Source organism: Nannospalax galili, unplaced genomic scaffold, assembly GCF_000622305.1.
Source record: "Nannospalax galili isolate Female #2095 unplaced genomic scaffold, S.galili_v1.0 scaffold690, whole genome shotgun sequence".
Taxonomy (NCBI): domain Eukaryota; kingdom Metazoa; phylum Chordata; class Mammalia; order Rodentia; family Spalacidae; genus Nannospalax; species Nannospalax galili.
In genome coordinates, this window is record NW_008329288.1 from 2,712,182 (window position 1) to 2,724,881 (window position 12,700).

Sequence of the window (12,700 nt, forward strand, 5' to 3'; positions counted from 1 at the left end):
TGGAGTTACAGACAGTTGTTAACTGTCATATGGGTGCTGGGAATAAAACCCAGGTTCTCTGCAAGAACAGCCAGTGCTCTTAACTGCTGAGTTATACCTCCAGCTCCCCAATTTTTAAAAAATATTTTATTATTTTTATTTCATGTGTATGAGTGTATCACCTGCGTGTATGTCAGTGCACCTGTGTCGTGCAATGCCGCAGAGGTCAGAAGAGGGCTTCGGATTCCCCTGGAACTGGAGTTAAGGATGGTCATAGCTGCCATGTGGGTGCTTGGAACTGAATCCAGGTTCTCTGCAAGAGTAGTCAGTGCTCTTAACCACTGCGCCATCTCTCCAGCCCCCCCCCCGAATTTTTTAAAGCAAGGTTTTAGAGTAGTATTTGATACTTTTCTTTCCAGTGCTGGACATTGAACAAAGGGCCTCATGTGCCAGACAAGCACCTCTGAGTTACACCCAAGCCCCCTCAAACATAATATTTAACTGTGTTAAATTAACACCAAAAGTAACACATAGTTGTTGCCTGGACTGCTGGTCCAGGCCAGTGTCTTCTTCTGGGAGCTTGTTCTGATTCTGATCTTTATATGGTGCATATACTCTTTTAGCAGTGGGTAAGAGCATGTTGTGCGTGTTTTGAGCAGAAGATCTGAACTCTTTTTTTAAAAAAATAATTATTTAAATCATCATGACCTCGAGAAAGGGTCTCCCTATGTAACCCCAGCAGGGGTTTAAGCTGGAGAGCCTCCTGCTTGGTCTCCTGAGTGCTGGGATCACCGGTATATGTTACCAGGCCCAGTGGAAGCTATGAGCACTTGACTGCGAGTGTTAGTTCAAAGACTTGCCTAGGTGACGTGGCCCAAAGGGTAAACAGCTTTTACACAAATATTTGGTGGAGGAGAGCTAAGGAAAGACTGCCTAGAAGTCATTTGGCTTACAACCCTCATTCATAGATGATGGACACAGAGAGGGATCATGACAAGAAAAGGTCACCAGTTGAAGAAGTATCCAAGAACGATATTAGCCAGAGTGAGTCTGAAAACCTAGCAAGAAATGGTAAGCTGGACCAGAAGAAGCTTGATGCTGATCTCTCAGAGAGCCTGAGAGTGGAGGAGGAGGAAGGGAAAAGTGTTCAGAAATGCTCAATAGGCTGGACTTTGAAGAAGTCTAGAGAAACTAAATTAGAGAAGCAGCTTTAATATAGACAAGAGGAGACTTGGGGCTGCAAGAGAGGGTCCTGGACAAGAGCTGGCCTTCCCTGAGCATTGCACACTCACCAGACCTGTGTGAGGTCACTGTCATGTAAACACGATGAGGAAACTCTATACCTACTGCACAGACAATGATGGGCTGGGTGCGGAGGTCTGTACTTGGTGCCCCAGCTCTCAAGAGGATGAGGAAAGAGGATGGCAAGTTGGGCTAAATAACTAAAATCCTCTCAGAGAAAAAAGGAAATGAGGAAGGAAGGGAGGGAGGAAGGGAGGGAGGAAGGGAGGTGAAAGAGCAGGGAGGGAGGGAGGAAAGGAAAGGAGAAGGGAAAGAAACAGGAGGGGGAGGAAAGGCAATGGTGACAGAGGCCCAAATTCTGGAGCTTGCTCAAGTCCCGCTGACAACAAATGCCCAACTAGAATCTAAACCTAGGTTGGGCTAATTTAAAATCTGAGCTTATGAAGAATGAGAAGACTCCAATAAACACATAATGACTGACTGATAAGTGTCTTTTCCCATTAAGGAGACAATGTGTGCTGTTCCCTTCTTGAACCCTGGAATCAGCCCCTCTGCACAGGGCATCACCATCTGGGTGCCTTGACTGGCCCATGGGACGGATTAGGACTCACCTGTTTGCCCAACAGGACTTAGAGAACAGGGGAGTGCACCAGCAGTTGGAGGTCCCTCCCCTCCCCCAGCTCTGAGCACTGATGGTGCCCCCTGAGGACTTAGAGACTGACCATGAGCCTCTGCATCTCAGGGAGACAATCAAGACCCTGCAAAAATGCAAGAAAAGATGCTGGAGCTCTCGGTTTGCACACCCTCAGCCCCATCTCTGTCCTCTAACCAACTACAAAGGCATATTAATGGGCCTGACTGCCCGTTAGAGCTAAGCTAGCTCCAGAAGCGCCCCGCCCTGTTACTGTGTCTCCCTGGGAACTTATGTCTCCACTGAGCTTAGGGGGCGGAGAAGCAGGCAGGCAGGCCCAAGAGAATATGTATGTCAGTTAAGGTTTGTCGCTTACACGTGGAGATCATTAACGAGACTTATTTTTAAATTGTAATTGCAAAATGTAAATGCTCCCCAAACTGATGTGTAATTGCTACCCCTCCACCCCAGCCCTTCCCCTCTGGTGCCAGCTTTGCAAGGAGAGAATTAGAAAATAAAAAGGGGGTGGATTATGTAAGCAAAACGATTTTAAAAAAAGAGAGCGAGAGCTAAGAATTTAAGTGAGACAGCTGGCGGTTTCTCTGATTGCCACACTTCCAGCATTAGCTGCAAAAATTGTCCTTGCCAATCGCACCCATCCAAGCAGCAGTGTCAACTCTGCTTAGTCCCCAGGACAGACCATACTGTCACTCAGTTGGAAAGACAGTGCAGTGGTGAGTGGGCATGTGCATGGCAGGTAAAGAGGTAGACTAGTCGGGGTCCTGTTGAGCTTTGCTTCCATCTCAACTGTGGAAGCCACCCATTTTCCAGAAAGATGCAAACCATGCAGGAGTTAGCAGCCAGGCAACGTATTTTCCCACATCTTAGTTAGGAGGTGATGGCATGGGGAGTGGGGGCTTCACAGGCTGGCTTGTGTAGCCCCAACAATGCAACCTCAGCCAGGAGGAAGCAGGGCTCTACCATGCAGGCCATGGGGAGAGCCTCACTTCCACTCAGTCCCAGAGAAAGCCCTGGGACTCAGTAACAACACACTCACCCTAGTTCACCAGGTACATAAGCTGGTCCAGACTGTCTTTCTTTCTTTTCCTTGTCCTCCATCTCCCTCAAGCTCTCACCCTAGTCACTGTGTACTCAGGCTCCAAATGCCAAAAAGATTGTGAATTCATGCCCTAGGAGGATTGATCAAGAAATGTAGCTCCATCTTGACCGCTGTGGATAGCCTTCTCCTCCAAGGAGTTATAGAATGCTACACCATGCTGACTCCCCACTCACCACACCAGCACCACAGAGCTACCTTAGACAGGAAGTGGGACAGTCATGGACACCTCTTCTCTCCTCTGAGACAGTCCTCTATGAGTGCCTATGACTACTGATCATCTGCTTGGGGAACTGGGACAGCAATATGCACTACCTGGGTGCCTCTCTTCCTGTTTGCATGGAAAATTGGTTTTTCTGAAGAACATGACAATGATTACTGCCCCCAGAAGGAAGATGATGAATAGTAAGGTTCATAGGAGCCCTAAGACATCGGGGAAAGACAGAAATCCTAGACACAACCTTGAGGTTATGACTGGATTTCACTATAACAGATCCAGCTCCAATACTGACATACTAAAAGAAGAAAAAGGTTGTTTTGGATCACCAAACTTCTAAATCCCTTACTATCCTGCAGTGTGGGTCTGTGAGACCATGAGGTTACTGAAGGAAGTTAAAAAGTCAAAAAGCTAGGGCTAGAGAGGTGGATTAGCAGTTAATAGCACTGGGGGATCTTGTGGAAGGACCACGTTTGGTTCCCAGCACCAACAGGGCAGCTAACAGCTGTCTGCAACTCCATTTCCAGGGGATCCAATGCCCTCTTTTGATCTCCACAGGCATTGCATGACATAGGTACATTTACATATATGCAGATAAAACACTCATTTGCATAAAATAAAAATAAATAAATAATAATTTTTAAAAGCCCAAAGACTCAACAATGGAAACATTTTAAAACCATGCCCACAAGAGGATTTTTACTCAGAGAGTTTCTATTCAAAGTGCTTAATATGATCTAAAGAACTATTTCTCCAAGTTCACCCAAAATACCTAATGTACAGTTTCCTCCGCATTCATCAAATCCTTTGGGGTGTGTATGTGTGGGTTGTTACCTACTTCACAGAATCAGAGTCTCTGACTCTGGGGTCAGGGAACTGCATTTGTCACCAACATCCCAGGGTGATTCTCCGGTGATAATAGTCACTCCAGAGTTGTGCAAATGTAATCATTGCCACGAATATGTGCAACACCCACCTATCTGCATCTTGTGATACAGAACACAGACAGCACAAGACAGGTTGCCTGGCCCTCATCCTTGAAGAACTGGGGAGGCATACAGACATGAAAAATGCAACATAGTGCTTGCTGTCTAAGGCTGTCTTTGCCAAGTGTCTGTTCAGGTGACCAGCTGGTACTAGAGACTTTCAGAAGAAAGGAAATTGTGCCTGGGAGTTCACCATGTGCCCAAGGACAGAAAAGTACGCCTTACTGTTGGGTGATCCCACAGACTCCGGGATGGTCTTCGGGAGACTCACCCCCTCTTCTCACTTCCAGCTGGGCCAGAAATGATTCCCGGCAGCTACAGCCAGATCACCTGCAGAAAGAAGGGCAGAGCAGATCTCAGCAGGAGCATCAGAGCACAGGCACTGGGCTCTCTCACCCGACTCGTCCTCCCCAGAACACGTCCTAATCGAGAAAGATTTTATTTCCTCTGCAGATGTTACTACTGTATTTTGCCATTCAACTCTCAGTTCTCAACATACTACAGAGTCCTGCCATACCCAAATCATTGTAGAGCCCAAACTTTGTCACAGTTGGACTTGCCCTGTTGTTGTCTGTCTGGTTTCCTGACCCTGGGTGTGCTACAGTCTCCCGTGCAGCAGTGGGCAGGTCTCAGGGAGTCACTCCAGGCCCTGGGAAGACCAGCTGGCCCTTTATTTAAGACTCCAAGGGAACTCAAAGGAAGGGGAAGCACCAGTGCTATTTCAAGTATGTAGGTGAGCTTTGGACCCAGGTGATAGACAGGCAGGCTTTGACTGGGGATCTGGAAGGACACTAGTGAGGAGGGAAAGGTGCTTGAAGGGAGCAGGGAGGAAAATTCAGAAGGGAAATGAACCAAATGCAAAGAAGGATAACCTGAGGCTAAAGAGGCCTTTGGCTGTACACGTTTTTAAAAATGTTATTTCTAGGTTAAAGTGAATTAATTTTGTGAATTATTTTTTACAATATCTGAAGTGAACTGAAGTATCTGCAGGCAGAGGTTGGGTGATCAGCCCTGCCATGAGGTCTGGCCAGACACTTCCCAAAAGACCCATCACTTTCTCCAGCAGATGTGTTGCTAAATCAACTCCAAGAAGACACTGCTAGGAGCCAGAACGGCAGGGTCACAGGAGCAGGGTCTACTCCCAGCTTCTTCGCACCCCCAGCCAAGAGCCCCAGCCCTGTCCCCAAGGCAAATGCATCTTTAACATTAGCAGTTCCTTCCTAGTTAACACCATCTTGGTCTCCCTGTAAAAACACATTTGCACCTCAGTAAAGAATGTAATTAACTAGTGACATGACAACAGGAGGAGTGAAGCAGCAGCCAGGCTGGGAGCTACAGTGGAGAAGTGGAAATGTAGACATCTGCCTGAGCAAAACCTCGTGGGAGTGTATGTGTGTGTGTGTGTGTGTGTGTGTGTGTGTGTGTGTACACTACTGGGGAGGTGAGAGTGGCAGACAGCATCCAGGATCCTAAGGGAGGTTTGAATTCCCAGTTGCAAGAAAGAAGGCAGGTGAGCTAGGATGGGATGAACTGAGAGAGGCGCCAAGGGTAAACGGAAGCTCATGGGTCTCCACTAACAAACGCCCCCTGGATTAAAGCAACTCCCTATGCCTTTTCTACAACCCAGACTCCTCCCAAGAGGAGATGAGGAATACTAAGACACATTTGCAGGTCCTCCTGGCCATTGTCTGTGCTGGGGGAACCACTGGGGCCAGAGAGATCAGTGACAATAGTGGTCAGAGTGGGCACAGTTGGTATCAAATTACTCCTGTCTCATTCCCTTCATCCTGCTCCTCCATGTGACCTTGTCCTTGAACTCTGTAATGACTCCCAGAGCTCTGGGCACGGAGGCTGCAAACCTGGGAGGCATGTCTCATTCCTCCTTTCTCCAGGGTCCAACTCAATTTTCACTCCCTGTCACCATCTCTTCTCAACTCTTCCTAATCAGAGCTGAAGAGCGTCTTTCCTCCTTCCCATTCCAAGTAGTGCAATTTAGATAGGATTGTCCTCTCTGGCCATGCTAGTCAGCCCCTCCTGGTCTGTGCCATCAGGCCCCAGTGCACCCATACACTGACTGACTTCATTAACAAGCAGTGAGTACTCACAGTCTTTCATGGGTTTATCGCTGGGCCACCACTTTTTCCAGAACTCCAGTGACACCTTGTCCACCTTGTTACAATGTCTAGTAACTGCATTAGACCAAGCATAACCTTCTGGGTATCTGTTTTGAGCCACTGTCTTTCTAGATTCATCCTTCCCTCTGAACCCAGGGGTCCTCACCTCTCTATGCAATCAAAAACTCTGTTTTTCACACCTGGCCCTATTTCTAGTTCTCTCAATGTTCCAATTCTATATTTCTACCTGACAAGACCCCAGTTATTCTTCAATATTCATCTCAAACAATCTGGTGGCTGCCTTTGCAGCCAAAAGTAATTTTTCTTCCTCTGTGTTTCTAAGTAACACGCTGCTTGTCATTCTCTGGAAGCTCTTGGCACATTCCATCTCATGCTATGGTCATCTTACAACCTGTCATCTCTGTCCAAACTGTGAGCCCCTCACAGCCAGGAATCCTATCTTACAATTTTTCAGTCTCCAAAGTATCTTCATATATAACATCTTCTTTAATTCTTAAACCTTAGAACTTTTATTACCTTTCCAAAATATACATGTTTACTATATAAAATAGATAAATAAGAGGAGAAAGTTATTAGTTGTAATGCTGTAATGTGAAGATGACCACATTTAATATTTGAAGTAAAATGCTCATTTCTTAAAATAGTACCATATCATGCATACAGTTTGGTATTTAACAATATATTGTAAATACTTTCATGTAAAGGAAATATATCATTTTAATGGCCATATGGCATCACATTTGTGAGTGTACCTATAATTATTCAGCTAAAGTTTTATTTTATGTTGTTTAGATTACTTCTAGTTTTGCTATTATCAACAAATAATAACCATTCTTACTAGGTAACTTTTCTTCAGACCTGATCATTTTCCTAGAGTAAGTTTTAAGATGTGGAATTGCCAAGTCTAAAGGAGGATTCTCTTTAAAGAGTTTCTATAAACTCCTTGCAAGAAGGTCACACCTGCTTATGTCCTAGCAGCATATGAGAAATGTCCTTTTCCTTGCAAAACAGTCGTTCCCATTTTATAGATGTGACTGATAAGGCTTAGAAAAGCCAAACATGGGTATCTTTGTGCTATATTTTCTGCCTTTAGAGATTTATATATGCTTTGTGTTTCCAACCCCTCCTTCTCTTTGTTTTTGTATTTCTTACCAATGCAAAGAGAGTACTTGCAGTTGTCAGTGTTAAACCAATGTTGTTTCCCCAGAAGGAAGACGGAAGTGGACATGCCTCCAGGGCTATTCCTAGAGCCTTGCCAAAGTAATCCTCCCCTTGTTCTCCAAGTATCTGAGGCTGATGTGGCCAGTAGAGAGCTGCTTTGAGGTTCTGCTTATAAAACCCTCCTCCCCTCTTCTGGAAAGGTGTAAATTGCTTCAATTTATTAAGAATCTACCATGTGCCTGGGCCTGAGCATCCAAAGATGATGCTCTCCCCTGCCTCTCTCTCATTTCTCACCCTCCCTCCCTCTCCCTTCCCCCATCCCACCTTTCCTTCTCTCTGTCCTCAAGATGCTCATATTCAAGTGGGAAAGATTGACCGACAGGAAATAGCTGCCACCTGGGATGTGTTTGACACGATTTCTGGCTCAACAACTCTGCCAAGACCCATGGGGCAGGGCCAGGTTCAGTGTAGGGAAGGCAAGACGCTCAGCTTTCTCCACGTCTCTCACCATGCCCTTTAAGCACTAGGGGTTAGCAGGGGGATGCTCCCTCTCAGATTCTGTTGTAGTCACAGGCTTCTGACTTTCTGCTCTGGAGGTACCTCCACTCACCCCAGGATGATGTGGGGACTCTCAGAGGACTCAGACCAATTCTAGCTAACAGAAGCTTACCCGTCTCCCACTCCGGGATTAATAAAATGCACATTAGTGAGAGGAAGTATGATCAGAGGTGCCCTGTGTGCAGGGCACCGCTTCAGGGCTACAGTACACATAGATTTCTCTTTTCCCAGAACTGACAACCAGCTCTCTCCCCTTGTTTTCCAACTGCCTGCAGAAAGCTCAGAGGCAGAAATATAGCCTGTAATCTCCTTTCTGTCACTGGCAGTGATTCCTCTGAGCATAAGGAGGGCAGTTCACATGTCAGAAAGCTCCAAGGAAAATAAAAGTTGCAGGCTGTAGCAAGAAAAAGACTGCGGATGTGTGGCAGAGCCTTCCTAACTCAGTTACACTGGGGAGCAGTGTGCACCTTTTTACACTGGGGCAGAGACCCTACCGTGCTATTCTTCATCATTTAAAGTCTTCTTCCTTGGGGGGCTAGAGAGAGATGTTTCAGTAGTTAAGAACAGTGGCTGCTCTTGCAGAGAACCCAGGTTCAGTTTCTAGCACCCACACAGTGGCTAACAACTGTTTGCACACACATGGTACACTTGCGTACATGTAGGCAAAACATTCATACATATAAAAATAAATAAATAAATAAATAAATAAATAAATAAATAAATAAATAAATAAAATTTAAAAAGTCTTCCTCCTTTGAGAGGCAGACAGTCTGGAACAATCATGCCTGATCCTGGGCTGGAGTAGAACCCAATGGACAGAACCCTGTTAGGATAGCCTAACAGGCAGGACTGGGTCACAGAGGCAGACAGAAAGATACCCAGAGACTGGGCCCTATGTGACCTGATGTGACAGCCCAGATATTTAGGGCACAAGAAAGAAGTAGAAACTTTAGCTTGAAGATAAAGTCCCTCTCATCCTGACTGCCTCCCCAGATAGTACAGTGGGGTCCTTTGCCACTCTTGAGCTGCATCAGGTCCCTCATCCCTGACCAAGTGCTTCTCACTGGGCTCCCTCTGACAGGGAGAGCAGAGAACGTCTTTGTCTCTTATGCTAACCTGCACTTGGACCTTTTGCAGGTGAGAAGGACAGCAGTGAAGACTGAGCCCCTAGAATCTCTGGTCAGGAGTTCGAACCAAAGGCCTGTCCTCTTTGGGGAAGTTGTTCCATCCTGGTATCTATCCTAGTAATTAAAAGGTGCTGAGTTCTTTGTCCTGAGTGGCTCAAAAGCCCTGAAAGAGTGTGCACTCACTCTGGAGCCTAACCAAGGGCCTCCTCTTTGGTAAGTGTAGCCATGGCTGTGTGGTTTGTCTACAATGCCCCTCCCGGATGTCTGCAATGGTGGGCATCTGTGATAATCTGTACCTCCCTCCTTTCTCTGTACTGGGGTATGTAAGCTAAGGAGATGTGGCAGCTAGCATCAGATCTGCCATAGGTGTGTTTTGTGATATCAGACAAAGTCTTCCACTAACCTGAAATCAGTTTCATTGTCACCATTACCATTGGTCTTTATCATTGTCACCTGTAGGCAAAAAAGCATGGTATTTCCCATACCATTCTGTAAGGATTCTTTTGGTCTGTTGAATTGAACTGTCACCCTAACAGCAACCTAGAATGTACCTAGTGCAATTAGGTTGACCTCTAAGAGCCCACACTATAATCTTCTGGGAGGAGAGGGGCCCCTCGGAAGTCTGTGTGTCATATCAACCTTGTTTTTACTGTTCATTTTCTGCTCAAAACCCTATTATGGATTTCCAGGGCTTAAGCAGATGAAACTCCAGATTTCTTAGTTTTCACTCTTATCCTTCATTGTCAGCTTGGACCTTGCCCTCGGACACAATTCCTTGATAGTTCTAGATCTGAACATTTGCTCCAACTGAGCCAGGCTGCCGCTATCCAACAGCAATACTTAGTATACACCAGCCCTGAGCATCCTGTTATGCTAGAGAACCTGGCACTAGCCTTGTCTTCATGCCTTCAACTTTTACCAACCCCTAAGGCCAGTTCCAGCCTTGTGTCTCTGCAGCTGAAAGATCTGCCTCTTGTACCCCCACTTATAACTGGCCCTTAACCTTACTATATTTTCTGAACTTCTACTCTTTGAGTTAAGCAAAGTCTCTTTGATCAACCTGTGTCTTCAAGACCTGTGTCTTTAGTACTTATACTCACTCTGTGCATGCCTAGGTTATCACTGAGCCTGTATAGATCATACAAAGTATCATTCTTGTCACATGGAGAGGATACATTACTAGAAAATATTAACTCAGATCAATGCTGAATCAGTTCAGTCAAGAGTTTGCTTATTTAGTCATTAGCATTCATTGCTGAAGGCATTGCAGTTCTCTATATTTCAGTATGTCCTTGAATGGAGAGCTTTTGACTGAATTGAGGATTATTTCACATACTTCCTGCACTCCTTGACAGAAGAGTGATGTCAATCAAACATGAATTACAGTACTAAGTTTGCTCTTCCCTGTTATGTAGCCTGAATAAGTCTCACAGTAATAGCTTCCATATTTCTGTAAAATGGGAACAGTAATACCTAACTCAGGGGGTGTTTCTTAGGATTTTTATGATATTATATATACATACATATTATGTGTTTAGTGGGTAGTAAGGGTCTCTGCAATGACATAGGGTAAGCCTTTAAAAAATGGTGATTTATTGTCATTCATATCTGTAATAGTGATAGTATGTTTAGATCTTATTTAGTAAAAGTCTGTTCATCCTTCAAGAGCTAAATTCCCCAAAGTTTTCTCTCAAGATCACCCTTCTCCTTATAGGGTGAATCACTTCCTCCCCTCTGCTCTCCTGCTAATTGGGACCATACCTCTAGGATAAAGTCCAAAGTTCTTAGCCATGAACTCCAGGCTGTATTACTAAATTATTACCATGTGTTCATAGATGTGCCTTTCCATGAAGTGCTGAGCTTCCAGAGACCAAGGACTCAATATTTTTCACCTTGCACATCCATCTCTGTCCTAGCATCAGGCTTGCTGTGTGCTTATGAAATGAGGGAATGGATGGATGAGTAGGAATGCCAAAAGTAGTGGAGAGACCAGGCCAGAGTTTGACCAGACATAAGAGAAGTGAGCTACAGGAGGGATTGGTGATTGGGAAAGTGAATGTGCCTTTTAAGGAGATGAATCCTCTCCATCCCTTTCCAAGTTTTAAAGAAGTCCTTTAACTTTCCCAACAAAATTTTATTTCTTTGGAGAAAACTTCAATTCCATCAGAAAACTTTGCCAATGAAAATGCAAATCCTTCCCTGTGTCTATCCATCTTCATCCCAGTCTCCTTTTCCTACTTTCCCCTACCATTCCTTTCCCCAGAAGTTAGACCTTTCAACCTCTGAACCCTTGTTCCTTCCTCTTCCAGGCCGATGGATGGATGACCTTGGGTTCTGCAGTAGACTTCTCCAGAAGCAAGAGAAGATAAGTGCACCTTGATACCACCAAGCTATTCTTCTTCTGCCCCAGCTGGAGTGAGCTATATGTCTTTCCTCCCATCTCCACTGCCACACCTTAGTTCAGCAGGATCTTCCTGCTCCAGCTCTGCTCCTGTTCCACACCTATGCTTGGCACTGCAAGAATGGCTCTCGCATAAGAGCCTCCTATGCAAAGGTCTTTTAGCTCATACCCCAACTGATGACTGTGTACAAACTGCCTACCCCACTGAATTATGTGATCCTCAGCAGAATCTTAAACTCGTTTCCTCAGAGCCCAATGCATATTGTGTGTGTGTGCATGCATGTGTGTGTGCTTAATAAATATGTATATATATGTTTAATAAATATCTGTTGATGAAGGCATAAATAAATGTACATATTCAACAAAGGACATGCTAAGCATTTAACACACCACATATGAATCTCCTTTACAAGGAAGTATATTATCCAATTTACAACTTAATCCTTGTAACTACCCTGTGAAGTAGATAATACTACTAGACCTATGTTGAAAGGAGGAAAAACCGAGGTTAGAAAAATTAAGTGACTTTCCCAAAGCTAATTAAGGGGGAAATGAAAGAGCAGATCTCAAGGGTTTTATTATAGCCTCCTTGGCACAGTTCCTCAACCCCTGCCAACCTGACCCCTCTCTTCCTGACCCCTGCCCACTTGCCTCCTTTTCCCCTTTCCCCCTTCCCCACCTTCCCACTTGGCCTCCTAGCCATGGGACAGTGTCAAGAAGTCAAGTTGCTTTTCTACCTCACTTGGGAAATAAACAAGAAGAATTCTTCTCATCATTTGGTGAGTCAGTGACATTTCGTTTGACAAAGAATCTAGGAAAAGCCTCTCTTGGGACTAGTTTTGGGACCAGACTCTGATAATATTGCTTTATTGAAAAGGGATGCAGGAACTGAGCTCCGGATGGCCTTTTGCATGAAGTAATTTATGCAGAAAAGAGAAACACATATTTTTAAAGAAATACACATTTATCCACACAGTCACAATGACAGTGGTGAGGACAGCACACACACACACACACACACACGAGGATCGTAGACATACAAATGCACATCCTGGTCCATGCTCATGGTCATGTCCACATGCCCACTTCCATGATTAAAAAGCCAAAAGATTCTAAGCCAGGGGCATGCACAATCACGAACATGCC

General features: G+C 45.1%; 1 protein-coding gene across 7 annotated transcripts in view; it reads right to left on the minus strand.

Annotated features, from left to right (window-relative positions):
• The window catches only part of Pknox2 (PBX/knotted 1 homeobox 2), a 269,298-nt gene that overhangs the window by 95,255 nt on the left and 161,343 nt on the right, over nucleotides 1–12,700 (minus strand). For all 7 annotated transcript variants that reach the window (XM_017798628.1, XM_008834956.3, XM_008834965.3 and 4 more), the window contains one exon: nucleotides 4,398–4,502. The gene's annotated coding sequence lies outside the window, so the exon portion shown is untranslated. The remainder of the gene's footprint in view (nucleotides 1–4,397; nucleotides 4,503–12,700) is intronic.